Source organism: Cervus canadensis, chromosome 14 (assembly GCF_019320065.1).
Source record: "Cervus canadensis isolate Bull #8, Minnesota chromosome 14, ASM1932006v1, whole genome shotgun sequence".
Lineage (NCBI taxonomy): Eukaryota > Metazoa > Chordata > Mammalia > Artiodactyla > Cervidae > Cervus > Cervus canadensis.
The window spans coordinates 58,050,375-58,077,011 of NC_057399.1; the positions used below are offsets into that span (position 1 = coordinate 58,050,375).

General features: G+C 35.6%; 1 pseudogene; it reads right to left on the reverse strand.

The window, feature by feature from the left end:
• Window positions 1-24,199: 24,199 nt before the first annotated feature.
• Window positions 24,200-25,194, reverse strand: LOC122453134 (annotated as a pseudogene).
• Between the last annotated feature and the right edge of the window lie 1,443 nt (window positions 25,195-26,637).

The window sequence follows — 26,637 nt, forward strand, 5'->3', positions numbered from 1 at the left end:
TATGGTCACAACCCACCTTTTCATCACTAGCAAAACCAATAGTTTGTCACTATACTCACTCAAGCATTATATTCTGTTGCTAATATCTGTCTTCCTAGCTTACTTTCTCTATTACTCTAGCATAAATAGCTTATCTACATTTAGACTTAGTCTACATCATCTGTCTTCATTCTTTGCCTTTACTTCCCTCCTCAACCTTTTAAAAATCCAATGTTCAAAAGTAAAATTAGTTTCTTGTATTAATGCTCCACCTTTCATGCCTTGCTATTACTATTTCACATTCAGTCTTGTTAAGAACAGCTCCCCACATCTTCTTCATATACCTTAACAGCTGAAGATAAGTAGAAATAAGACAAAATCATGTTGATTGGTTCTATTTTCAACAGATGACCAAAAAACCCAGTGGGCCTTAATTCTGCAAGACATTCGTAATGCATTTCCCACTAGTGGAAGGAAATGATAATTTCAGCCATGGAGGACTATATAACAGTATTTCATAGAGGCACAGTATTTCTTAGAGGCTGTATAATGTAGTTCATAATATCCCAGATGTCTATTTGACATCCTCTCTTGAATCTCTAATATTCAGTTTGAACTTATCATTCTATAAAAATGAACTCATCTTTCCTCAAAATTGGTCCCTTTCTTCACATCTTATGTAAGGTCTACGGTCTTCCCACCCTGCTGATATTGAGCACATTTCCTACACATGTTCCTGCACTCTCCTCCAACCACACCAGGCTCCTCAATTTTCACAGATACTTTACTGATTTTCTGCCTGCTTGATTAACTCAATTTATCAAACAGGTATGTTAAAGCATCCAACTATAAAAGTGGAATTAATTATTTCTTATTTCAATTCTATCAGATTTTACCTGAGCATCACCATGTCAAGTTGATCTGATTAACATTTATAGAATGCTTAATCAAACAACAGTAAAACATATACTATATATACTGTTTTCAGATCACAAAAGAACAGTCACCAATACAGACTGCATTCTCTAGGCCATAAGTACACCTTAACAAAATTAAATGCAAAGAAATCAAACAAAGTGTATTCCTAATAAAATTTGTAAAGTATTTGGCCTCCAACTAATAAAAATAAATGGAAAAAAAATAAAATTTGTTTAGTGAAATTAAATTAGAAATCAATAACAAGAATGTAACTAGAAAATCCCTAAATATTTTGAGACTAAAAAAGTACTTATAACATTTGGGTCAATAAATAACTTTCAACATAAATCTGTTATTTTAAAACAAATTAATATGAAAAAAAAATAAATAAATAAAACAAATTAATATGAAAACACAACTTGTCAAAATTTGTGGATGTTGCAGAAGTAGTGCACAGATGGGAGTTATAGCATTTAATAACTAAATTAGAAAAGAAGGTGATCTAAAAGCAATAATCTAAGATTACATTTTATGCAACTAAAAATGAATACTAATTTAAGCTTAAAAGAAGCAGAAGAAAGGAAATAAAAATTATTTTATAAAAAACAATGAAATTGTATACAAGGAAACAATATGAACAGATTATTAAATGAACAGATTATTAAATGAACAGATTATTAAAAATGATCACCATCCACCTAGGCTAACCAAGAAAAAGGATAGAGAGAAGGTACAAATTACTAATCTCAAATATAAAAGAAGGGTTATCACTGCTAAACTAATGAGTATCAAATGGATAAATAAGGGATATTAGTAATCAAAAGAGTGTTATCAGTGAAAGAACAGACAGATGAATCAATGGGACATAAATACACTAGCATAAAAATAGTCAGCTGATCTGAGACAAGTGGAGCAAGGACAGTCTTTTCAATGAATGGTACCAGAACAATGGGACATCCACACACAAAAATAAATCCAGACACAGACCTTATACACGTCACAAAACTGTAAAACTATTAAAGATAACATAGGTGAAATTTGAGATGACCTGGGGTATGGTGATGACTATTTAAATATAATACCAAAGGCATAATAGTACATGAAAGATAAAATGAACTCCATTAAAATTAAAAATTTCGGCTCTATGAAATACAGTGTTGAGAGAATGAGAAGACAAGCCACAGACTGAGAGAAAAATTGCAAAGACACATTTGATAAGGGACTATTATCCAAAATGTACAAGTAACTCAAGAATAAGATAACGGTGTAGGCTCTGCATGTGTTGGGACAGGAAATGTATATGAAATCACTGTACCTTACTCTCAATTTTGGTTTCAATCTAAAACTGATCTTTTAAAAAGCTTTTTTTTTTTTTTTTTAAAAAGGAACATTATGAACTTTATATGGCTGCAAACTTCATAATTTGACACAAACTACCAAAATTCACTCAAAGTGAAACAGATAATCTGAATAGGCCTATATCCCTTTAAAATTTTGAATCAATAATTAACAACATTTAAAAAAAAAGAAAGTAGAGAAGATCTAAAAGACTAGCAATGAGAACACCTAGTACCCAGATCGTGGTTTCTAACACCATTCTCCAATAAAAAGAGTTAGGACACCATAAAGAAATGTGATAATAGGAGTGAGGCAGTAAATATACAAAATGACCCTGGCCCATCTTATAGTGTCAAAAAGTAATGAAATATTTTAAAAATGTAGATAGGTAGATTTATGATAGATAGATGGTAAATAGATAGGGATATGTCAAAGAGGCACAAGATCAAACTGAAAGAACTCTTAATAGTCAAACTGGGGCAAATGAGCAACAAAGCGAATAACCCCAAGTATAAAATACATACCTATGAGTCTATACTAATATAATAAATGTCACTAAAGAGAAATATCTTAGCTGCAGAAGAATTCAAAATAATTGATACAGACACTCTGTGCTATACATAGTGACTTCTTTCCGAAGACTTCAGCCTGGAAAGGAAGGTATTTTTTTCAGTGGAGAACTCCGGCAAACACTACCTCAGTCAAATGATCAGGTTAACATCAACAGTTATAAATCATATTAATAGTATGTGATAAAATACTTTACCTCTATGAACTTCCTCACTCAAACCCACAAACCCCATCAAACCATGAGAAAAACATCACATTATCAATAGAGGGGACATCCTATAATATGTCTGATCAGGATTCCTCAAAATTGTCAAGGTTATCAAAGAAGAACTTAAAGAGACCTATAACTAACTATAAGGAGATATTACAGATAGGACGCTAGAACAGAAAAAAAGGACACTAGGTAAAAACTAAGGAAGTAAAAATAAACTGTGCATTTTAATTAATAACATATCAATACTGGTTAATTAATGGTAAGAATGTACCATACTAATGAAAGATACTAATAATAGAAGCTATTGAGTATGGGGTATATGGGAATTTTCTATACTATTTTTATCACTGTTGTGTAAATCCAAACTGTTTTTAAAAAATAAAGCTTATTTTACAAGGTGCATACCTACAGAATCCAATAAACAGTACACAGCATCACCAGACTTGTATCTGTCAATAGCTACCACTCACAACTGATAGTTTCTCTATCTTCTTAATAAACTTTGGTAGTGAATATAGGTTCCCTCCAAACTTAAAACAATAGTGGCCTGGAGTGAAATCTTAACAGTCTCAGCCAATATTTAATTAGTTTAAATCAGAATATGAAAAGTGAAAAGAAAGTGTTAGTTGCTCAAACCTGTCTGACTCCTTGAGATCCCATGGACTGTAGTCCACCAGGCTCCTCTGTCCATGGAATTCTCCAGGTAAGAATACTGGAGTGGGTTGCTATTCCCTTCTCCAGGGGATCTTCCTGACCCAGGAATTGAACCCAGGTCTCCTGCATTGCAGGCAGATTCTTTACTGCCTGAGCCACCAAGGCAGCCCAAATTAGAATATATTGCCCTGTTATTATAACCACAGGAATCTACAGAACTTTGCCATTGATATAAATATGACTTAATTTTCAAACCCCAAGTCATATTTTCCCTATAAATACAATACAGGGCTTTTAAATAGTTTCTGAAAAAATAGTGCCCAGGACTCACCCTTAGTGATATTATTGTGAAAATGTGTTAGAGAAACCTAACTCAAAATTGGGGTCAAGAAGTCGCAAAGGGAGGACTTTTAAAAATGTGCCACTCTTCACAGCTGGCATACTGCTTCAGGAAGAAGACTTCCTTTCACAGTAAATTGCCCTCATCTGTAGTCGGAAAGCCACCACCATTATGAACTCTCAGTTTTCTCCAATGAACTTTTGTTCAGAACAATCCTTTCCCACTTCCTCCTTTCTTTTATAAAAGAATGCTGCTCTCTTGTTCTCTGCACTTGCTTATGGTTTGCCATAGTTTCCTCATACCAAATTGCAATTCCTTTGCTAATCCAAAAAATAATTTTTTTTTCTTTAAATAAAATTACTCGTTGCCCTAATGTTGACATTAACAATATATTTACTACATGCCAGTGCATATACTGGTCTTCCCTGGTGACTCAGTGGTAAAGAATTCATCTGCCAATATAGGAGATACAGATTCAATCTTCCTGGGTCAGGAAGATTCCTTGGAGAAGGAAATGGCAACCTACTCCAATATTCATGCCTGGGAAATCCCAAGGACAGAGGAGTCTGGTGGGCCACAGTCCATAGGGTTGCAAAGAGTTGGACACAATTTAGCAACTAAACAACAACAAGTGCATATACTACTAGGTAGCAAAATATGTGATACGCTAGATGTCTACCAAAAAATATCCTCTAAGCAAGAAATGTGAAAACCATTGTCAAGAGAGGATTCAAGGCCAGAGGAATAAAAACCAAAAGAGGATTCATGAAAAAGAATCAGTTCAAGACAGACAATAAAGGAGGAAGTACATGCGTGCGTGCTGAGTAGCTTTGATCAGGTCCAACTTTTTGTGTCCCCGTGGACTGTAGCCTGCCGGGCTTCCCTGTCCATGGGATTCTCCAAGCGAGAATACTGGAGTGGGTTTCTGTGCCCTCCTCCAGGGGATCTTCCAAACCCAGGGATCTAACCCTACTCTCTTGCATCTCCTGCATTGGCAGGTGGGTTCTTTACCACTAGTGCCAAAGAAAGTAGAGAGAATTTAAACACAAGATCATAGGGAGGTTGAAATTAGATTATTCAGCATAGGATCTAAACTCAGAAAAAATATGGCATCCAGTAGGTGTTACTTTTGTAGAGGACTGGGCATACCTAGCTATTATTGACAGAGAATCTGAAGAAACAAACTAAACTACTTTTATTATAGAGAAATAAAACAAAGAAAGTTTCCAGGACATGATCTAGACAAAGTACAATCAATCATAGAGGGACAGCTATTCATTTAAGATAATTTTAGGTATCATAGAGGTAGAAGTGGTCATTTATTTTATAGTTTCAGAAAAATTGCTGAAAAGTAAAAATCTGACAGATGATCATACATGAAGCTAGGGAAGGGCCGATGAATTTAGATATGAGAATAGTCTCCCTGAATGCTCTCAAGTTCTGCATTTCTTTATAGAATCACACAACGATCAAAACATCATCAAAAACATACATGGCAGCTATGCAGACAACATTAGCACTAAAATAAATGAAACAATAGTCATAACCTAAAGTTTGAATGACAATTTGAATTACACCAGCAATATATCATCTTCATAACTTCTTATTAAATTCCAGGAAAAAAATCCAACACAAATGGTTTGATGAGCCAACACATTTACTGAAGGCTTATTTTTGTGCATTTCACTCACATTTAATCAGTGTTCTAAGAATATTACTCCAATGTGATGTGTAGAGAAGTAGCTATAAATACAGACAAATTAATATCCTGTGAATTTTCAGACCTTAAGTAAAATTTATAATGTTGTGATTTGCAGAAACTTGTATTACCATTGCTCATATCCATATGTGGAGGTGAAAATGTCCAAATATAACTCTTAATGCTCTAATCTGATCATTTTTACACACCTCTTCCCTCAATTTTTTTTTGCACTGTCTCCTGTGCCTCTTTTTTTTTTTCTTGGTATGACTTAGATGTTTTATTATTCTTTTTAAAAAATTTTTATTGAAGTATGTTTGATTTACAATGTTGTGTTACTTTCAGGTGTATAGCAAACTGAGAACAGTATGGAAGTTCCTTAAAAAACTAAATATAAAACTACCATATGACTCAACAATCCCACTCTTGGACATATATGCAGAGAAAACTATAATTCAAAAAGATATAATTCAAAAAGATACATGTAGCCCAATGTTCACTGCAGCACTGCTTATAATAGCCAAGACATGGAAGCAACCTAAATGCCCACCAAAAGAGGAACAAAGAATATGTGGTCTGTATGTATATATATAATGGAATATTACTCAGCCATAAAAAAGAACAAAATAATGCCACTTGCAGCAACAGGGATTATAATTAGAGATTTAGTGGTTATCATCCCACTTATTTTCTTGACAACCTAGCATCTACTATGGCTGTTCAGGTCCTTATGTTATGAATAAGTGGATGCAAAAGCCTCTCAACTGGTCTTCTTTTGACAAGCCTAGTCTTTTTGTAACTATTTTATGAATCTGAAAAATTTCTGAGTGTCATGAAATTAATGTACCTAGAGCATGTACTCTGAGAACTCTACCTTCCACCCCTGTTATTTAAACATTGTTTCCTCAATTTCTGTTAAAAATTAAAGTCCACTTTTTCTAACCAACTCTTCCAAAATAATATAGAATATTCCTTCCAGAGACATTATCTATGAATATTAATCTTCTACATATTATTGAAAAATTATGTATCATCTGTATGCCATATAGTCATTTATAATAAGAAAACCTGTGTCACAGGCTGGTTAGTAAATAAAGACAAAACAGGAAACACTTAAAAGAGTGTTTAGCTCTTAATAATTATTAGCTTAATAATTATTAGCTATGACATCATTTTTAGTCATGTATTAACATAGACTGGTCTTTGTTTTAGTTTTCACATCTTGATCCACATAACGCTACAAGAGGGAATACTCTCACAATTCCTTTCTGTCAGTCCAATTTTTACACCTCTTTAAAAACTGGTGAAATTCTCATCAGCATTCCTGCCAATAGTTCTCCAACTCCTATTAATTAAAACTTGGACTATTCTTATGTCAATTATCTTCCTATTACTTTCCTGTTATGACTGCCTTGGGTGAAGACTAATTTTAATGGACTTATTGTGTATATTTTTTATTATTAGACTTCAAGCTTATTCATTCCATTTTTCTTATCTCTGTTCTCCCTTGCTTTCCCAAGGTTGAACTAACTTCTCTTCTCATCCAGGCTTCACTATTAGTAACTGGCCAAAGATGACAGTAAAAATCAGGCAATATTAAATAACCCCCTTGCCCATCACTGCTCCCTAATATGCATACAATTACATACACAAATACTATCTGTACATGAATCCTGTCTGTATTTGTGGAGGATGTTTCTTGGTGCGGGTTCCTCAGAAGCAGACAAGCAGGAGTAAACCTCTCTGTATCAGAGGTGTGTTAAATGTGCTCTGAGGAGAAACCTGTGAAAGAGTAAGGGAAGTAGCAGAGAGAAGGAGAAGAGCAAATCAAGCAAGGACATAAATTTAGCAAGTCTCTTAGAGAGTAGTGTCAGTCTGATCTTGAAGGGGAGCCCTGGAATGTGCACTATGCATCAGTGTTTCCCCAACTGGATATAAGGGAGTTGACCTTTTATACTTCTTCCTCCATCAGTCACTGGTTAAATCTGACAACAGGCTCACAGGCATTTTCCAGAAAGAGCAGGTGGCTTCCGCAGATGGACAGAAGTTCTCTGAGTTGCAGGTGAATACTATTAGGCCTAAATACACACAAAAGCCTGGAAAACAACCTATAAAAATAGCAAATGGGACAGGAGTTTCTCACTTTGCAATGAGTACCAACCATGTCCATTCCAGAAGGGAAGTGGAAATTCTCTCAGCCTTGGGATCGTCTCCCCCAGCAATGACTTTAGCAGTACTCAAAGCTCAGACCAAACACACCTTTCTCACTCACGCTAAAAACTTCTCACTATTGAAATAATGCCTAGTAGCACATTGTACATTTTCATTATCTTCATATTCTTTATTGCTCACTGAAATGATCATTTCTAGGAAAAAATTGTAAACTTGAATTAATCATAAAACATATCCTTTCCAATATCATTTAAATTCACCCTAAAATACATTAGGCATAGATGTCTTTCCAATGTTAAGAAACCTTCAGATGAAGATGTTTCCTTTTCAGATAATTTCTATGGTTCCGAATGCTTTTCTATGTAACAGCTATTCCGTCATTTAATCTCCTGTTGATAGAGCCAAGATTTTATCTGTTCAAAACTCTTCTCTCATTCTGGAATAATTCTTTATTTTTCTAAGCCAATAATTATTTTCCCCATGTTTACATATCAGAATATTAATATATCTGAAGATGTGCAATTGTTTCCCAAGGGTAAAGCAAAACTACAGATTAAAATTAATATGTTATCTTAGAGAATAGCTTTTACTCAAAGGTGTGATTCATAAATTCCTATTATGTATTGAAATAATACAATATTGTTATAGGGAATATATATTAGTAAATCTAATATAAAAGAATTATAAAGAGTGACTATGCCAAATTGCCATAAAGGTTTAACACCTCAAAATCAATTAATGTAATACATTATACTAACACAATAAAGGACAAAACCTGAATAGATAGAGAAAAAGACATTTAACCAAACCCAGTATCCATCCATGAAAAAAGCTCAAAAACACAAGTTTAGAAGGAACTTCTCCTACCTGATAAAAGCCACCTATCAGAAACTGACAGTTAACATATATCACAGCAAAAAACTGTATACTCTCATAGAGCTCAGAAACAAAACAAAGGTATCTACTCTCAAAATCAGGCAAAGAAAAAAAAAAAAAAACCAGAATGCACTCAGATTAGAAGAGAAGAATAAGAGTACCTTTATTTACATACAACATGATCCAGGTTACACAGATTCCTAAGAAATATCCAGTAGTCACATATGGATGTGAGGGTTGGACCACGAAGGAAGCTGAGCGCTGAAGAATTGATGCCTTTGACCTGTGGTGTTGGAGAAGACTCTTGAGAGTTCCCTGGACAGCAAGGAGATCCAACCAATCAGTCCTAAAGGAAATCAGTCCTGAATATTCACTGGAAGGACTGATGCTGAAGCTGAAACTCCAATACCCCAGCCACCTGATGCCAAGAACTGGCTCTTTAAAAAAGACCCTGATGCTGGGAAAGATTGAAGGCAGGATGAGGAGGGGACAGAGGATGAGATGGTTAGATGGCATCACTGACTCGATGGAATGAGTTTGAGCAACTTCCAGGAGTTGGTGATGGACAGGGAAGCCTGGCAGGCTGTGGTCCATGGGGTCACAAAGAGTCAGACATGACTGAGTAACTCAACTGAACTGAAGAAATATGTAAAAACAACCACTAAAATTAAAAAATAAATTCAGTAAGTTCATGGGACAAAAATCAATGAAAAGTCAAATGTATTTAGACTAACAGTGAGCAATTAAATATGAAAGTAAAAATACTTTGCATCAAATAAAGCAGGGAAAAATATCAAAATAATTATGAGAACTGTACAATGAAAATTGAAAACTACTGCTGAGAGAAATCAAATATGACCTAAATAAATGGAGGGACCTTTCCTTTCCTTTTCATGGATTATCATGAAATCACCTTGAGATGATTAAAATTAAAGTCTTCTAAAATTGATTGGTTATGCATTCAATGCAATCCTCATCAAAATCCCAGCAGATTTCTTCCCTTTAGAAATTTAGAAGTTAATCTTAACATTTATATGGAAAGGCAAAAGCCACAAAACAGCAAAAGCAATTTTTAAAAAATAACAACACAATTGGAGGACTTAATGCTTTCCAATTTCAGACTTACTACAGAGCTAGAGTAATCAAGAGAGTGTGGTAAGAGAGAAAATGATAAACATATACACAGATCAATAAGGCAAAATTAAGAGTCCAGATATAACCTTTATATTTATGTAAGATAAACACAATTTTCAACAAAGGCTCAAAGGCAATTAATTTAATAGAGAAACAATAGTCTTCTCGACAATGTCCAAATACTAAAAGATGAGTCTAAACTATTCTCTCACATTATACTTAAAATGAGCTCAAAATGAATCTGAGACATAAGTGCAACAGCTAACATTATAAAGCATTTGAAGAAAATAAAGAGAAAATATTATGATTTGGGGTTAGAAAAATATTTCTTAGACACTAGAAGAGAATGTCATCCATAAAAGAAAAAAATGATAAAACTAAGTTTGGTCAAAACTGAAATCAAAGGTACTTACAAAGCATTTTTTTAAAGACAGAAAGACAAGATGCAGTCTGAGAGAAAATATTTACTAAGCCTTTATCTAGTAAAGGTCTTGTATCTAAAATTTATAAACTAAACTAGTAACTGAATAGCTGGAAGACAAATGATTCTCTCTAAAAATGAACAAAAGTTTCAAATAGACATTCCATCAAAGAACTACGAAATTAGACAGATGACAGAAGGAAGGATATTCAGCGGCATACTAAGGAAAATGAAGTTTAAAGCACAGTGACATATCACTTTACATCTACTTTACAGTGATTCAAAAAGGCAGACCTAGTATCTATTGGCAGAGATGTGGAAGACCTGTTATCTTCATATACCGCAGGTGAGAAAGTAAAACGGTATAGTACCTTTTTAAAACAGTTTGGCATTTTCTTAAAAACATAAGTGTAAATTTACCACCTGACCCAGCAATATCACTCCTGGGAATCTAACCAGAAGAAATGAAAACACATGCCCACACAATAAATTCTATGTTATGTTTATAGCAACACAATCCATAATGCCCCCAAACTAAAAACAATCAAATGTCTATCCACCAGTAAATAAATAGTACAATGTGGTATATTCATACAGTGGATTCCTATTCAGCAATAAAAAGGAGGAAAATACCAATACCTGATATATGGATGATTTTCAATAATGTTATACAGTGAAAAATAATTCAGCCACAAGAAACCCTTCCATATATTTTATGACTCAATGTATATGAATTTGCCATTAAAAGGATAGAAAGTAGGTCAGTGATTGGCTAGGACTAGGGTTAGGAATGTGGGATGACTAGGAAAGATATAAGAGATCTTTTTGGAGTGCTGAAAATATTCCAAAATTGGATTGTAGTGATGGTTGTATAACTCCATAAACTTACCAAAAATTAAACTGTATACTAAAATCAAGTAAAATTTTATCAGTGTAAATTATACCTGAAGAAAAGCTATTAAAAAATCCTGACATTTTTGAAGGCCTCTCCTTATTTCACTGGTTATTACCAGAGTTACTGATAAGGGGTCCTCTCAACTCACAATTGCATAACCATTGGCAAGTCTGTGCTCCTGTACTTGGTAAAGCTCTTCTTTTTCTTCACTCTGCCACCTCTGGCCTGCTGGTAACCTTGGGTTGTTCCTTGGTGAGATCAAGTTCTACATGGTTTTACCCCATCCATTCGTTTTATGGTTCATAGAGATTCCTTATCATTTTTTTGTATTAATGATGTCACTGATGTAAAATTTATTTATTTGCTATCCTTGTTTGTTTTTCATAAATAATTTGGAGGACTGAGTAGTATAAAACTACATTGTTATCATTATCTTTTACTGTAAGGAAATTTGAAATGCTTTTTAAAAGTCTTAGGGCAAAAAAACAAAGAATAAAAAAGGGATCCCAAACAAGAGACAATAGACATGATAATGCTAGACACATATGTAGCAGAGAGATGAAAGTCACAATATTGTTACAAATGTCAAGTAAAGAAATCAGAAAATACAGAAATATTTAGGACACAGTATCACAGTGACTTTATAGATAAATACATATGCTTGTATAGAAGTACACACACACACAACCCTTACTTCAACTGAATGATTCCTATTAATTTTTATAGGCCAATAAATATGGAATCTTCCCTGGTAGTTCAGCTGGTAAAGAATCTGCCTGCAATGCAGGAGTGAAAGTAAAAGTCGCTCAGTCATGTCCAACTCTTTGCGCCTCCAAGGACCCATGGAATTCTCCAGACCAGAATACTGGAGTGGGTAGCTATTCTCTTCTCCAGTTGATCTTCCCAAACCAGGGATTGAACCCAGATCTCTCACATTGCAGGCAGATTCTTTAGCAGCTGAGCCACAAGGGAAGCCCAAGAATACTGGAGTGGGTAGCCTATCCCTTCTCCAGAGGACCTTCCTGACCCAGGAATTGCAATGCAGGAGACCCTGATTCAATTCCTGGGTTGGGAAGTTCCCCCGGAGAAGGGATAGGCTACCCACTCCAGTATTCTTGGGCTTCCCTGGTGGTTCAGCTGGTAAAGAATCCACCAGCAATGTGAGAGACCTGAGTTCGATCCCTGGGTTGGGAAGATCCTCTGGAGGAGGGCATGGCAACCCACTCCAGTATTCTTGCCTGGAGAATCCATGGACAGAGGAGCCTGGTGGGCTGCAGTCCATCCATGGAGTCTCAAAGAGTCAGATACGACTGAACAGCTAAGTGCAGCACAGCATATATAGAATCTACTTATTTTTTGCCAGAAAAACATTCCCTGATCCACGATATCTGAGTTAGCTGCACCAATATTTATAGTATTCTTTTTTAAATGGATCAAATTTATTAAAAGTGGTTGTTTACTTATTTATTTCTTCCTCTAAAGTATGAGTGATTAGAAGCTGCTGGCACTGTTAATCTTATTTATCTTAAACCCAGCAGCTGAACATATGTTTATTGAATTAATTAGCCATCTAATCATTCCTTCATTTCTGAGTCTCACTATATGTAAACCAGCATATTTCTTCATTTTAGCTAGAATTTCTTTCTTATTTGGCTCAACACTTTTGCAGGTCACTTTTCTGCCTTATACTTTTATTTAAACTTCTGGTTTTTATTTTCCCACTTATGCATTTCTATATTTTCTTCCATTTTTGAATGTCCATGGCATGGTGTCTATATCTGTCTTGTGATATTTATTTCTTTCCATCTTGCATAATACTTGTCTTTTTTTCTCATCCCAGCTACTAAAATTTAAACCATCTGCAGAAACAATTGGGACTTTCTTTTTATTCCCTACTAGGTTTTGCATAGAATAAGTATACAATATGCAATGGATTTAGAATAACTTAGATTTATTGAGGATATAATGTGTGCTAAGCTTTTGTCCCCATGGACAGAGGAGCCTGGCAGGCACAGTCCATGGGGTAACAGTCAGACATGACTGAGTGACTAAGCACACAAGCTTGTGTTAAACTTGGAGACATAGATTAGGTGTTCTATCAATTGCTTGATCTGATTGACAAGAGATTCAGAAGCCACTGAACAATAATTTATTGACTGTTTTCCTCTACTTACTTATGTTAACCAGAAAACACTATGAAATGAACCTAGGTAAGAACTGATATCTTATGGCTATTTATTTGTAATGCAGGGATCTCTTACCTATGTGCTATGTTTTTGAAAAACAGTATACAATTGGTAAGGTTCCAGGCAAGAATACTAGAGTGAGTAGCCATTCCCTTCTCTAGGGGATCTTCCTGGGCCAGGAGTCCAACTTGGGTCTCCCTCACTCCAGGCAGATTCTTTACCATCTGAGCCGCCAGGTGAAGCCCAGGGGAGCAAAAGTGAAGCCTTTAATTGTTGCTTAGTCACTAAGTCATGCCCGACTCTTTTGCAACCCCATGGACTGTAGCCTACCAGACTCCTCTGTCCACGGGATTTCCCAGGCAAGAATATTGGAGTGGGTTGCCATTTCCTTCTCCAGGGGATCTTTGCAACCCAGGGGTTGAACCCGCGTCTCCTGCACTGGCAGGTGGGTTATTTACCACTGAACCACGAGGGAGGTCTGTAAGCCTTTGTTCACTGACTTGTGACCAAAGATTTTGAAGAAAAGTGATTTCCACTGATTTATTTATCTACTGTTATTCAAAGAAGAGTAAGTCTCCATTGTCCTTAAATGTTTAAGTTCCTGTCCAGTGATTGAACTATGAAATCGGAGCAAATAAACAGCTTCTTATTTGGAACAAACATGTTCTTACAAGGTTATTGCCAGTCTAAAACTTCAAGATTTGGGAGACTACCCCAAGAAGACCAAGGTCATGCTCCATGCCAGCTCTAAACCAGATTACTTCAGTAGAACCCTGTGACGGAAAATGCTGCTGTGGGTATGTGTAGCAAACTGAACTAATAATGGATGTTAGAAAGTTTGCAAAACATTTTCTCTCTTTCTTAGAGTAACCAGTAAAGAAAGCAAAAAAAAAAAGTAAAGAGAGGTCTAAATATATTATTCCTTCAAGCTTGCTCTGAAAGTATGCTCAACCCGCAAAGGGAAAATATTTGATATTAAACCAAGTTCAGAGTTTGTATTTTTAACTTTTTTTATCTGAGCATTCCATTTACAGAATTGACATTGTTTATGACTTTAAAGTGATTGCAAGCATGCCAGTTATCCCAAAGTAAGCAGATATCACAGTGAACTAGAGTAGTGATCCAAGGAAACATGATTTTTCTCCACTCAGTAAAATTATATGTAAGAGTGGGACTAGAATATATTTTGGCCTTTGAATGTAATAAACACTGAAACTTGTTAAAATACCAATTACATTTTATTGGTATGGGAAAGGAGGCTATAGGGAAGGGCTCCAATTCTCCAGCATCATCTATGCTTGAATGGGCTAACTCTATCTCGAGGACTAATATTGAAGAATAAAAAAACCTGACATTTCAGAGCCATGCCCTACAAGCTAGTTTAGTTGTGACAGAGATATTTTTTCCATTCTGCTTACTTCTTGCCTTAACAGCAAAAAAAAAAAAAAAAGAAAGAAAGAAAGTAAAAGATACTCTTATAATTCTCCTTCAATTGCAAAAAAAATATTTATGTATGTAAATGTTTAATCTAATATCTAGTTTATATATGCTCAACCTCAGGGAGATTCAGTGTTGAGCATATTCTCAACCAGGAGGAATTTGCCTTACCAACTAACCTTATTAAGTGATTTCCATCATATAAATAATGACCAACATGTCTTGACAACCTTATCAAAAATGATACCCCTTTTTCCTATTTGTTTTATTCAAAGCATTCATCAATACTTTCTGATATGTATACACACAGACATATATGTGTGTATATGTACTGTTGTTGTTTCATTGCTAAGTTGTATCCAACTCTTTGTGACCCCATGGACTGTAGCCTGCAAGGCTCCTTTCTCTCTCCATGCGATTTTCCAGGCAAGAATGCTGGAGTGGGTTGCCATTTCCTCCTTCAGGAAATCTTCTCAACCCAGGAATAGAATCCACATCTCCTGCATTGGCAGGCAGATTCTTTATCACTGAGTCACCTAGGAAGCCCGTGTATGTATTTTTATATGTGTGTATGACTATCATCTACTTCTTCCAGAAATGAAGCTTCATGAAAGTAGTAACTGTCTAGTTTTTCAGCATTATAATACCCAGTGCTAAATCATGTGAGACTCATGGTGGAAATTCTGCATATGCAAGTAGTCAATATGCAAAATATATGTATTCAAACCAGTGACGTTCATCAAAAATAAAACAAGATATGCTATTAACCTGTGAGAAACAAAGCTTTCAGTCTTAGACGTTGGAATCTTATCTATTCTTATACATTGTACATCTCTAACTTCTTTAATAAATAACACAGTTTATCCAATATCTGTAATTTTATGTGGCAATATGGCAGAATAAAATGTTGTCCACTTTTTAATGGTTTCTCAGAGAATACTGTTACAAAATGATCAGTGGTTCTAATTCTAATCATTGATCTACTGGTGATACAATTTTAAAGAATAAAAGAGGAAGACATGTGAATTATTGCTAAGGCATTGGGGTTCAAAATAGCCAGTGAAATTTGAAGTTCAAAGAGCCATAAAAAGTTCTCTCTAGTTACTTACTGTTGTCACTTTTAAGGTGAAAATACCTTATTTCACCAAATTTTAAGGGTGAAATTGTGATTTTCAGCACAATTCTACTACGGTCATTTCTATTAGGGTAATCACCTAAGTTACTATCATCACATTTGCACAGAGAGCAGGCAAAAAGCAGTTAAATCAGCTACTCTTTATGGTAAAAGTTCACTTCCATAAATGCTACAGGTAATACATTTAATCAATATTTTTAATTTAAATAAATCTGCTCTGATAAAGGTTTGGTATTAGACTTTTCACAAACAGTTAACCAGTTCTCAAACAAATCTAAAAAGAAACAGATGTTGACATATAGCTCTTTCTTGTCACATCTACTTGTTTTCCTTTAATTGATTTTGGTCTCTAAATCAATATGAATCTGAATCAGTTTTTAAATAACTTTCTACATTGCTTTTATCCTACCTACTTCTATATTGCATATCATTTAGATATGTGTTTGCAAAATTTAGTCATCATCCTCAGACAAAAATAGTCTTAAAATTAATTGCAAAAAAAAATAAATTAATTACAAAGTTAATTTGTTGCATACTCTAAAAGTGATGAGTCACTGTAACAAAAAATAATAACTTAAAAAGGACTTTATAATGGATTGTGGGACAACATCCGATTATAAATGTTCTGATTTTTATACAAATATATTGAAGCCTGTCTCTCTCAGGGAATCACAAAGAAGCAAAGTCTTGCTCACTTTGACCATGATGAAAGATGACACAGACAAGATGAATGTAGCTTTGAATATAGCCTTCCCTTGGATTATAACAACACCCTTAAAAGAAGACTTTAGTAATATTCCATTCTTCTAATAAGCTTCAAGTAAATAAAATTTATTTCCAGTGTAGTTTTTCCAAATAATTATTTGAAAATATTATTTGCACATAAATACACTATTGACAAGAAAATTTTAACTTTTAGTTTGAATTCAGAAATGAATTTAAATAAGCACTTTAAAAGACTCTTAGTTATTTCATGATGATAGTATCACTGTATTTTGTCTACTGTTTTTCAAAGAGAACAAAATAGCAGGACACATATATACAAGGGTAAAGTATAGTCATGTTGAGTTTTGTTGAAATACTCAAAAAGAGTTAAGAAGGTGAATGGCTTTATTGCATAAGAAGGTAAACCAAAAAAAGTAAATGAAACAAAGGGATATTCTATTATTTTGATCTGTGATCACTGTCCTTATATTCCTCAGTTCAGTTCAGTTCAGTTCAGTCACTCAGTCATGTCCAACTCTTTGCGACCCCATGAATCGCAGCATGCCAGGCCTCCCTGTCCATCACCAACTCCTGGAGTTTACTCAAACTCATGTCCATCGAGTTGGTGATGCCATCCAGCCATCTCATCTTCTGTCGTCCCCTTCTCCTCCTGCCCCCAATCCCTCCCAGCATCAGGGTCTTTTCCAGTGAGTCAACTCTTCACATGAGGTGGCCAAAGTATTGGAGTTTCAGCTTCAGCATCAGTCCTTCCAATGAACACCCAGGATTGATCTCTTTTAGGGTGGACTGGTTGGATCTCCTTGCAGTCCAAGGGACTCTCAAGAGTCTTCTCCAACACCTTATGTGCTTAAACTACTTTAATTATTTGGAGATCAGAAGGTGATGAGAGGACAAATGCATCAATTGGGATATCACTTTAAAGATTTTAACAAAGCCCCTCTAGTAGAGTGTAAATACCACTGAAGTCAGAGAGTTTTCAGTCCTCCTTTTGGCCTTCATATCAAGCTTTCCTCATTTCTTGACTTTCCTCATTTTTTTCCTTTAAAAAAAAAAATCTTTCTAGCTTTACTGAGATGCAGTGGACATAAGACATTGGGTAAATTTAAGGTGTATGACATGTTGATTGTATACATTTACATATTGCAAAATGATTATCACTATAACATTAGCTAACATCTGCATCCTGTCACATAATTACCATTTCTTTTTGTGGTGAGAACATTTAAGATTTACTCCCTTAGCAACTTTCGAGTATGGAATTTAGAATTATTAACTATGATCACTATGCTGTATATTAGATCTCCAGAACTTATTCATCTTATAACTGGAAGTTTGTATCCTTGATCAACATCTTCCCCAGTCTCTTGCCCTTGGTAACCACCAGGCTATTTTCTTGGAAAAGATCAACTCTATTAAGAAATCTGCAAATATATAAGACAATGCTACTCTTCTCACTACTTTTTTTTCCCCCTTTTTGAAAATGTAACTTTTTTATGAGGTATTCAGATTATCTTCAGCTGTACTTTAAAGTGTATAGTATCAAGATTGCAGTAAAACTAGGAAACCTACTAAATATTTTACTTAAAAAGCTACCCTTAAGGAAAAGGTGGTGTGTTTACCAAAGACAATGGGACCCTCCTTTTTCACTAGTATCTATATTAAACATGCACAGATTTCTAGAAATTCCTATGAACACTTTTGGTGAGAAACATTTGGTTTTGTCCTAATTTATTATGTCTCCTGTGAAATTGTCAATAATTTAATAATGAAAGTTCATTCTATTTTCTCTTTCAAATTTCACTGACTGAAAAAAGCTAAAGGAAAACTTGCTATGGAGATTACTGGACTTTCAAGGTGGTTTTTGGTTTTTTTCCTACTTTTGAATATGTATCTGTTTGATTGGGGGCTTTCCTGGTGGCAAAGAATCTGCCAGCAATGCAGGAGATACAGGAGATGCAGATTCGATCCCTGAGTCAGGAAGATCTCCTAGAGGAGTAAATTGCATCCCACTCCAGTATTCTAGCCTGGAAAACCCCATGGACAGAGGAGGCTGGTGGGTTGCAGTCTGTCCATGGGAGTCGCAAAGAGCCCATGGGGGACACAACTGAGCCCACACACACAGGAAAAGTGCACGCCTCTGTGCGCTTCACTTGTTCACACTTGTTCTGCTTGGTTTTCTAACACTCTACCACCTCTTCCTTTCATTAAATGTTAAGGGACAATTACAACAGAATACATCAAAGCTAAAAATTCCCTGTCAATAGTATCTTTTGGATGTTCCTTCTCTAAGATCGATATCAAACTGCTCTGTGAAGGGGGGGTATGTCATCACATCAGGGACTTCTAGCCCTAGCCACGCTCCACATTCTGAAGTTGGGTGCTGAATATTGGTTCTGCCCTGGGAAAATGTGTGCACCTACCACATGTTCAGTAGTATTTCTGGGACACTTGAAAACCAAGCGATGCTTGTAAATGTTACAGGCCTATGGGTTATACATAATGCAGTGTTGACAAGTACAAAAGAAGAAACAAAATGCAACTTTTGCAAAAAAAAAAATTAAACATGTTTATCAAAAGTCTGTTTTTTTTAATTGAAGTATATTCTTGCTGGGATAACCCCATGGACAGAGAGCCTGGCAGGCTACAGTCCATGGGGTCACAAAGAGTTGGTAACCACTGAGCACACACACACATAGGTGATTTACAGTGTTTTGCTAGTTTCAAGTGTGTATCAAATTGAGGCAGTTATGTATATATTTTCTTTTCATATTCTTTCTCCCTCTAGCTTATTACAAAATACTAAGTATAGTTCCCTGTCCTCTCCAGTAGGTCCTTGTCTGTTTTCTATTTTATATATAGTAGTGTGTTTATGTTAATCCCAAACTCCTAATTTATCCCTCCATCCCCTTTCCCCTTTGGTAACCATAAATTTGTTTTCTGTGTCTCTGACTCTATTTCTATTTTGTTATAAGTTTTTTTGTTCAAAAGTCTGTTGATATTGTTGAATTCTATCATTTTTGGAAATTTTCTTTTAGAAAGTACAAGACATATTAAAGGTAACTTACTCCTAAGAATGTGTGATGTAGTACCAGGAAGTTATCTTAAAAACATAATAAAACATGTGCTCTAGGGAATCATATAAGTAATTTTCACATTTCCATGAGAGGAGGCAGCAGGTTCAGAACTGTGGGAAGGGTTAAGATAGTCAATTAAATGGTTGAAAATACAGTTAAACCAATAAAAAGTTTTAGTTCCCCAAATGGCTCAGTTTGTTAACTAAAGGTCATCTTTGGGCTTCCCAGGTGACACAAGTAATAAAAAAAAAAACCCGCCTACCAATGCAGGAGACTTAAGAGACATGGGCTTGACCCTTCTGTTGGGAAGATCCTCTGGAAAAGAGCATGGCAACTCAACCCAGTATTCTTGCCTGGAAATCCCATGGACAGAGGAGCCGGACGAGCTATGGTCTATAGGAGTGCAAAGTGTTGGACAACTGAAGCGTCTTAGCATGAACTCACACAAAGGTAATCTAACAAATCTTTTCAGGTAACATTCCTATAATTTGCAATCATCTTGTATTTGTATTTCTGCATGTGTTTTAAATTTGTTTACTTTCTTTTTTGATAGATACAAATTTTATTTGTTTTCTCATCTCACCTTTTAATTAATTATTAAATTGATTGATTTTTTTCTTGTTTTATTTGTTGAAATTTTTTGGCTATTTAATCTCCTTATTTCATTTCCCCCCACAAGAGATATTTTATCAGAGGATTAAGCTTGTAACTCATTTAAACTTCAATAATAAGTTGAGAAAAGTCTGGCACCAAGACTTCTAATCATTAGCTTTACTGGATAAAACCACAGAGGTGAGTGTGCCAGAGCTCCATCTACCCTGCAGGAACCTTCAGAGGGAAGCAGCTATTACATGGTTCAATTGGTCTTTTGTTCCAACACCCAAATCAGATGACCAGTTTGCACACCAGGACCACTGAGGGCCCCATCATTTTCCTCTGGCTTCCCACTGCTCAGGCACGGTTGTTAACAAGAGTACCAAGAATACACAAAGGGGAAAGGCTAGTTTCTTCAACAAATAGCACTGGAAAATCTGGATATCTACAGGTAAAAGAATGAATTGGACACCTATCTTATACCATATACAAAAATCAACTTGAAATATCTTAAGCACTCAAGTGTAAGACATGAAACTCTAAAAATCATAGAAAAAAATAAAGAAAATACTTCCTGGCATTAGTCTTAGCAAATTTTTGGATATGAAACCAAACGCATAGGCAACAAAAACAAAAATAAATATCAGGGACTATAGAAAAAAACAACTTTTGTATAACAGAAGAAACAAGTGAAAAGGCAACCTAGAGAGAGAGAGAGAAAATATTTGTAAACAACTTATCTGATAAGTGGCTAACATCCAAAATATACAAGAAACTACTACAACTCAATAGCAATAAAAATAATAACAACCTGATTAAAAAATGGGCATAAGACCTGAATAGATAGTTCTCCAAACAACACATGGAAATAACCACCAGGTATATGAAAAGGTGTTCAACATCACTAATCATCAGGAAATTGCAAATCAAAACCACCAAAATGAGAAATCACCTCACACGTATAGGATAGCTATCACCAAAAAATAATTATTATTACCAAGGATATGCAGAGTTTGTAAACTGTGTACACTGCTGATGGGACTGTAAAAGGGTGCATTTGATACATGGAGCTTTCTCCAAAAATTAGAATTATATATATCATATGATTTAGCAATTCTACTTTTGGGCATATATCCAAAAGAAATGAAATCAGGATCTTGAAGAGATAGTTGTACCCCTATGTTCACTGTGGTGTTATTCACTAAAGCAAGAATATAGAAACAACCCAAATATCCCCTGCCAGAGGAATGGATAAAGAAAATGTGGTATATACACATAATGGATTACTATTCAGTCTTAAAAAAGGAAATTCCTCTATTTACAAAAACATAGATGAACCTAATATGTTATGCTAAATGAAATAAGCCAGTTGCAGAAGGCAAATATTGTATGATTCATTTAAACAAGGTATCTAAAATTTCAAAATCTTAGAAGAGCAAGTAGATGATGGTGGCTGCCAGGGTTTAGGAAGAGGCGGATATGGGGCTTTGTCCATTGTACACAACAGGGTTGGGGACAGCAGTCTCGTTGCAGTAAAAATGGACTATGGAATCAGACTGCCACTCCTCAAATCATCAAAAGCAAAACCATTCTTAGCAAAGTGCCCCCAAGCCTACCTTAATAATCAGTTAGAATTAGTCTGAATGATGAGACCTATCACATCCTCACTCATATATCACTTTGCCTCCCTTTCTGGAAGGATCAATTCAGCATTTATGAGGCAAGTGACATTTTCCTTTTTTCTAAAGCTACTCTATTTGAAAACAAGGAGTCACTTTAAGTATATAACAATTTCTGCCATGAATAAACATTTTAAAATCACAAAGACTACTGCAAATCAAAACTAGAAAAAATAGTGATTAAAAAATGTCTTTCTATGTTTCTTAACCCATACACTTTTAAATGCATTGGTATATATTTGAGTCTTTGACATCTAAGCTGACAAATGATATCCAAAAAGAAAGTAATATTTTTATTTCTTAAATTATTTTAATATTATTCAACAAGTTGTTAAATATTTGTGTTTCTATGCTTTTCACAGAAAAGCGAAATTTCAAATATGCTTCTCTAAAGGCAAACACCTTTATATTTTCAAAGATCAATTTAAATTCCATACATGTAGCTGATATTCTGCTCAAGATAGTTTGGGTTTGTGTAGTGAAAAGTGCCAATAGACACATAAAAGGAAATAGGTCTGATGTGAAGTTTTCAGAACTAGTTATCTTGCCTCGTGAGATACACAGGAAGCATCTAAAAAGTCTGAAACAGATTTTCCTTTCTCCTGCTATGATAATAAATACCAACACCTCCACTGTTATGTTTCATTCATCAAGGCACATTTTCTAAAACTTCTTATTTGTACTTAATCCTCCTACATTAGAATTACTTCCATTACAGTTCTAAGAAAACAAACCTAAAACATACTGTGGAATGTATGTTAGTTCTTCTACAAAAGGGCTTTTAGAATGCATTTCTCCTATTTTATGCATAATCTCAGGGGAAATTTCTGTTTTATAAGGAATTACAGAAGTAAACCCAATCCATCACTTATAATAACATAGGAATGAAGTAAAACCCACTCCAGTATCCTTGCCTGAAAAAATCCCAAGGACGGAGGAGCCCGGGAGGCTGCAGTCCATGGGATCACAAAGAGTCAGATACAATTGAGCTTAGTTTCATGAAGTAAAACCGCTGTTCTTAAAAAATGATTTTTAGGGACTTCCCTGAGAGTCCAGTGGTTAAGAATCCTTTGCCAGTGCAGGAGACATGGGTTTGATCCCTGGTCCAAAAAGATCTCCCATGCCACTGCAACTACTAAGCTTGCATGCCCTAGAGCCTACACTCTGCAACAAGAGAAACCACCATAGAAAGAAGCCTGTGCCCCTAAACAAAGAGTAGACCCTACCAGCCAGAACTAGTGAAAGCCCACACACAGAACAGAGACCCAGTGCAGCCAAAAATAAAAATAAATAAATCTCTTTAAAATGTGTGAAAAATGATCTTTATAATTTACATTTGTGACCATAACCATACATTTCTAGATACACATATTTGATGGCATTAATATGCATAGGATAAACAATGTATGTCAATATTAATTTAATAGTAAAATATCTTACAAAATGTTACTTAAAAAAAAATCACAAAGGAGCTTATTTTTTGTCCTTCTTGTTGAGATACATTTGAAATCGGGATAGACAAACTTTTTATGCTTTTGAAATTGGAATAGATCCATTTTTTTTTTTTACTATGTGATATCACGTATGTATGGAATCTAAAACATATACAAATGAGCCCACCTACAAAACAGAAAGGGACCCAAAAACATAGAAGACAAACCCATACTTACCAAAGGGGAAGAGAGTAGGGTGGGAATAAATTGGGACTTTGGGATTAGCAGACACAAACTACTGTATATAAAATAGAGAAGTAGCAAGGACCTACTGTACGGCATGAGGCTTTCCTGGTGGCTCATGGATAACAAATCTGTCTGCCAATGCAGGAGATGTGGGTTTGACCCCTGAGTAGGGAAGATTTCACGGAGAAGGAAATGACAACCCACTCCAGTATTTTTGCCTAGGAAATCTCATGGACAGAGGAGTCTGATGGATTAACAGTCCACGGGGTCACAAAGAGTCAGAGGTGACTGAGCATGCACACACATTAACTGAATCACTTTGCTGTATACCAGAATCTAACACAACATTGTCAATCAACTATACTCCAATTAAAAATTAATAAAAAATAAAGAATGCTCACTTCATGTTAGGAATGTATGGGAACTACATCATCTTGGCTTGAAAGACTATTTAAAAGGTGGAGAATATTGGACCAGCTCTAAAATACTATAATGAGTTCTTTCCCTTTGCAGCAGTTCAATGATGCCTGTACCTCACCTTTCTCAATATAATTCTTGGGCACCCAATCAGGATCTCCAACTGCATATGGGTCATTATACGAACTGCAGCAGCCTTCTCAACTTCATAATTCAGTGGTGGTGGAGCCGTCAAACATGGGAATGTCATCCAGTGGAGTATCAGTGGTGGAGTTGTACTATCAGTAACTGGTCCAATAGTGGGTGGTGAGGGTATAGGCATGGCGATGGGAATGCCAATACTGTTGCTGCCGCTGTGTGTCCCTAGTCTCTGACTTATAAAGAAACTCTCCTGCTGGACTAGGTTGACTTCCAAACCTAGCAGGACTTGTCATGTAGTCATTAGGAACTGTTGGAGACTGAACGGGTTCCAGAGTTTTGTAAGGAATATTTCATCCCGATGTTCTGCAGCCTGACATGGAGGGTGTGGTGGTTTCTGAGTAGTAGGAATTGTTCTTGACAGTGCGCCAGTTCTTGCGAGCTGGTTATTTCCATGTTCGACACCATGGCTCACGTCATCCAGAACTGTACGGTCGGTAGGTTTCCAAACATAGCTTACAGGATGCTCCATACTTGCATGAGCTATTATTTTGTACGTTCTTGATATATTCTTATTTGTGGTCAAAATACTAATCTCTCTTTGAGCCACTTTCTCTTTACAAATGTCCAGTCTGATGGAAAACTCCATTATCTAGAGCTGAGAGGCTTGGATATCTAGCAATTGGAGCATTGTTAACTAATGCATTTATTTGATAAGCAAGACTAGCTAGGGATAGGATTGTGTAGGCTTTGGTCTCTCCTAAAGCTTTTCTCTTGTCTAGTAGCTGTATGTAGTTGTTTTCGCAGTAGCCTGCCACCCAGGTCAGGTTCTGGTAACCTTCCAGCAGGGCCAAAGGGGATTTCCCTTTCTCTAGCCAATGGGGATTTCCTCCTCTAGTAACATCTGCAGTTCTGCCATTTTCCACCCTTTTGCAATGCTTCCTCTCCTGTTAAACAGAGACAGAGGCAGCAGCAAGGTCCATGGAGGCTACCATCACATCACAAACTGGATACAAACTGCCTGCCCACCCTCCAACTGGGTATTGTGGGACCTCACCTTCTCCTCTTCCTCCTCACTCTCTCCACCTTCCTCCGTCGACTGTGCAGACGCCTCCAGGATAGATCAACTTTTTACAGAAATACTGTTGGTCTCAACTTTTAATAGCTGTTGTTGCTGTTGTTTAGTACCTAAGTCCTGTCCAACTCTCTGTGACCCCAGTGACTGTAGCCCGCCAGGCTCTTCTGCCCATGGGATTCTCCAGGCAAGAGTGGGTTGCCATTTCCTACTCTAGGGGATCTTCCTGACCCAGGGATCAACTGGAGTCTCCTGCATTGGCAGGTGGATTCTTTACCACTAGTCACCAGGGAAGCCCTTTAATACATAAAATGCCTCAGGCACTGGAGAACTTTTTCATGAGAGTGTAGAACAGTTTGTAACAAAGTAACAAAATCATTAGAATGTATATTTGCCCCAATTCAAAATAGTATCTTGAGACATATTCAACTCGCCTACCAATTTGCCAATCAAAAAGAAGAAAACTAAAAACTATCACCAATGGAAAATACATTTATGAAGTCAAGTTCTCCTGAATTACTACTTTTGGTCTGTGGTTTGAAGGAAAGAAAAGAAACTTAAAACAGTGCCTTTACAAAATAATGTTTTAAATATGTTATATTTGATATGACAAGTGATGCCCTTTCTCTTCAGCATACAATTGGAAAAACACCTGTCATCTCAGTGCAACCAGCTTGTGTTCTTTTTTTATACCTTGTATTTGCCGATGTCATAAAAAAAGAGCTTTTACATGAACCTCTTTGGGATACCATATAAGGTTTGACTGGAGTCACCAGGTAATGTTACTTTATGGAGTCATCTAACACACAACTATGTTTGACAGCCTCACAATAGGAAATGCTTCCTTAATTATCAAAACTTTAATTAGTTGAATAACCCAGGAGACATGTAGAATTATTGAGTATCTGTGATATATGGCAGGCAAGACATTACAAATTCAATATGACTTAAGATATAACTCATTGTTTCCCAAATTTGCATGAATGTGACAAAGAAAGACTTTGCCTGCTATCCCGGAATATTATACTACATTGAGTGAACCAGGGATTTTTCATATACTGAATAAGGAAGTAAAATGAGTACATGAAAGCTCTTGTTCATAATAGTCAAATGAGTTTAAAATTGAAAAACTTTAACAGGGTTAATTTGTAGTTTGAGAATAAGTTTAAAAATTTTTAGTAAAAATTGAATACCAGAAACTAAAAAAAAAAAAAAAAACTACAAGAAGGAAATTCAGTTGTGATTTGCTTAATTCAGCAAGAAAGTTTTGGGCATTTTGAAGAGGGC